Below are 4071 nucleotides of genomic sequence, written 5' to 3'. Positions count from 1 at the left end.
AAACTCTACAACTCCTTCAAAGGAAACTTGAATATAAAACATGAAGCAAAATAAGAGCTTGTCAGTAAAAGAAAAACAAAAAAAAACTGCAGAAATCTAACATATGACCCAGTGCTTGGCTATGAAAGTAAGTCTTGAGTTGATTTTTTAAAATGGACAGCGAAAATGCTTGTAAAGTATTTAGTGGCAAAGCCTTCCAAAGTTTCCCAGAACAAATAAAGGCTGGTCCACCCCTAAACTTCCTCTTAAACTGCAGTACCTCAAGGAGAAGCTGATCAGCTGACCTGAGACATCAGACTGGAGTGTGAAGAGACAAAAGCTCAACAAGGTAAGGTGGGGTGAGACCACTCAAACGTTTTAAAAACAAACCAAAAAATCTTACAGTAAATATTAAAAAGAACAGGCAACCAGTGGAAAAAAGCCAGAGCTGGTGTCAATAAGACTGCAAGATTCATCATCTTTGTTTCAAAGATTAACTGAACTACTGCTGTTAAACTGGTTTTATTTCCATTGTTTGTTTATTGTCAAAAAAATCCTGAACACATCTGCAGAAGTGGTTAAAGTTTCCAATTTGGAGTCAATAAAGCGTCTGAATCTTTTCTTAACTTTGTGATACAGCAAACATGTCAGAAGATCATCTTTAATGGATTAATTCAGACAAAAACATAGACGGTGTTTAAAGAGTTTTTCAATATGTTTTTTATCTTTGAGTGAATTAAAATGTACATTTGTTATACAGTTTAGTTTCAGTGTTAACAAAAACAAAGTTTAGGTCATTAAAGTCTTTCCAAGACATCCCTGCTGTCTTCNACGATTTGCTGCTGGTGGTGATGTGGGGAGCTTTGTTACCACAACAACTACAGGAGTCTCACGCCATAAGACTGCCAAACCCATTATCTTGTTTTTTTTGTTTTTTTTTATTCCACTATGTTCTTGGTACAAACAAAAGTCTGTATAAAGCTGTTCCAATGGTTGAATTTCTCAGATTTTTTTTTTCTCTTTTTTTAACTTCATGATGCAGCAAATGTGGTAATTGAAACATGCATTTAAAATAGTTGTTCTCCATTACATTTTGTGCTAGATTCTGAAACAATGTGCAACATTACTGTTATGTCGATCTAAACTGCCATAGTTTATATGTTGGAAAAGAGTTTTTAATCATTTCTCAGTTTTGCTAGCAGGATGCGCTCTGTGGTTTATGCATCAGTGACTTGACACCAGCAGAAGAGGCTTAGTCAATATGTGATGAGCGAGTCTGCAGAGTTGGTGACCAAGTTACCTATGATCGTATTCTTGTCTGCTTTGCTGGTAAGCTGGTTGACCTCAAAGAAAAGGTGATTAAGTGCTTTAGAAAGTAATATAAGTTAAGCTAATGTTTAGTTTAACCAGTTGTCAGTTGGTATGACTCAGACACTTTTTTTTGTTCCCACGATGGTGGACATCTAAGTAACGTTTCAGTCTGGTGTTAGCTAAAGTTTAAGAGAGATGAATACAAGTTTTCCTCAAGTGTGAGTTTATGGAGAAGACATGCTAACAAAGTAAACGTGTTGAGAACATGAGATCCTTAGATCCACAGTTAAGCTAAAGGGTACGTACTTGTGTGGAGTTACTCCAGTGCTGACTCGGTCACTGAGCTTGGACAGGAGTCAGCATTCTTCACACATGGTATGCAGGTCAAAGCTTTAGTATACTGTGTATCTCATGAGAAAATGTGAAATGTTTATGGTCATTTCATTTTTGTATAATAAGTACAAAGAAGGTAAAAGACAGTTTGAAAAAGATTTTCTTAAGTAGATACAGTTCACACATGAAATTCATAAGAGTGAAGACAATTATTAAAATCTGTTCTAAAACATTAAAAATCAACATAGCACTTAGTATTTCAAACTTATTTTTTTGGATACATACTCCACTAAAAGTCTGCATACTGCAGCAGTTCAAGCAGGAGGCTAACAAAAACATTCCAGCGGCATATCCAGGATATTCACTGACTTCCAGGATCAATAATCCTTTTAATGAACTTTTAAAATTGACAACAAGTGTCTATTGGTTTGTTTTAACACAAACAACAACCCTCAAAGACATTTCAACAGAAAAAGATCAGGTTTTTGTTTCTTTTTAAGGTGAAGCTCACTGTGCTGCCGACAGAGACGGCTGCACAGCAGCTGCTAACTGTGCTAAATTCTAGCTCCATAATTTAACCCTTTGAGACCCGAATTCTTCTTTGCCTTTTTATGAATCTGACATCTGCCTCAGTTAAGAAAATTAACTACTGTAGCTAAACTGTAGCTGAACTAAATCATAAAAAATGATTTCTTAAGAGGCTAAAAAATGTCATAATTAAAAAAAAAAAAAAACTAACAAATGGTTTTAATGATACCAGCTAGTAATGAATACGTATCATCTAGTTAAAAAACGTCTAAGAGTTTTGAAGATATTTACGGAGGCTGAAATTGGCCATAAAAAGAGATTCACTATCTTGTTATAACAAGAAAACAAGGTTTGTTTTCTCATAATAACGAGATAATCCAGAACCTTTCTCTCCTTCCTGCACAGAGACACCAATAATTTACCTGATTTAAGTCTTTATTTTGTGGCTACCAACAAAAACATTTGAAGAAAACACTCCCCACGAGTTGTTTTTTTTGTCTATTTTTTTTTTTACTAGTGAATCCACACTCCTTAAACGTCTTATTTCCTTTTCATTCTTTGTTTTTGATTATCTCGTTATCACAAATTCACAACCTTCGTTTTCCATTAGGACGAATCATTACCTTGTTTCCTCCTGTGAAAATTGGGACTTGGTATTGACAGGTGCTCAGAATCAAATAACTCAAAAACTGATCGTCTAAAAAAAGAAACCTGATTGGGACATTTAAAGTGTCATGTAGATGCTTATTGGTTAATGTGGATCATGTGATCATGTGAATCCTCCCTCAGTGTTTCATTAGCAGCTGTAACCACAGAGACTCTGATCAAACAGGAATGAACAGAATCCATCTGATATGAAGCTGTGCTTTGAAAACCACTTCCCTCCTCTTTGAAGAGTAGTCCATATCTGTCTTCAGGTTTTTGTACAGCCTCTTCTACACTTTGGATCACTGTGCGTCTACAGCACAGTAGTAGAGAGCTGTGTCTGCCAGAGTTAACTTTGTGATGATCAGTTCAGTTGATGTTTCTGTTGTTCTAGATTCATATCGTTTATCTGGAATATGTTCACCTGTGGAACCTTTTGCTCCTTTTAAGAGAATAAACTGAGGAGCCTGAAGGTCAGAATCATGTTTGTACCAGTAAAGCCAAGGATTGTCGTAACTTGTCTGATAGTTACATTTCATTGTAAGAGATTTTCCTTCAGTTCCTGTAAGTTGATCCTGATCAGGAGAGATTGTGTCTCCAGCTGTGAGTCCTGGAAAAAGTGGAGAAAATGAAGCCATTAGATGAATGAGATGATGAGTTCATGCAGCAGCTTCAAGCAAACTTGAATCTCTGTTCTTAAACTCACCTAGAATGTGAGATAGAAGCAAAAAGAGGTAAAGCAACATGTCTTTGGAGTTCTTGAAGACACACAGAAAGCAGATGAACTCTGTTCTTCCACTGCAGCACAGTGAGGAAAAGTTCAGTGGGCGGGGCCATTGAGCTTCTTTAAAGTTCAGCTGAACCAATATGAGTTCAGTGCTTCTACAGCTGCTCTGTGGCTGATCTCTTCAGCTTTGTTTCTATGTTATCAATCCATTGAATAAACAATCAGTGCTTTTACAGTGCATGACTCCCTCTAGTGGATGTTTTGTAGAATTGTGTTTTCTCTGCAGGTTTTTGTACAGAGTTTTGTTGTTTCCTGTCACTGTGGGCTCCACAGCACAGTAGTACACAGCAGAGTCTGACACTGCAGCAGAGGAGATCTGTAGATGAAACTCCTTTTTTGTTTTGTTGTGTTCCACTGAGAACTTCTCTGTGTCTGCATATTCTCCAATCAGAAACTGTGGAGATGAACTGGAGTTTTGTTGATACCAGAAGAGATAATTGATTGAACCAGAATATTTGCAGGAGAGAGTGACAGTTTCTCCTTCCAAA

The sequence above is a fragment of the Oryzias melastigma genome, unplaced genomic scaffold (assembly GCF_002922805.2).
Source record: "Oryzias melastigma strain HK-1 unplaced genomic scaffold, ASM292280v2 sc00849, whole genome shotgun sequence".
NCBI lineage: Eukaryota > Metazoa > Chordata > Actinopteri > Beloniformes > Adrianichthyidae > Oryzias > Oryzias melastigma.
The sequence above is the reverse complement of the archived record's forward strand: the minus strand, read 5'-3'. Positions refer to the sequence as shown.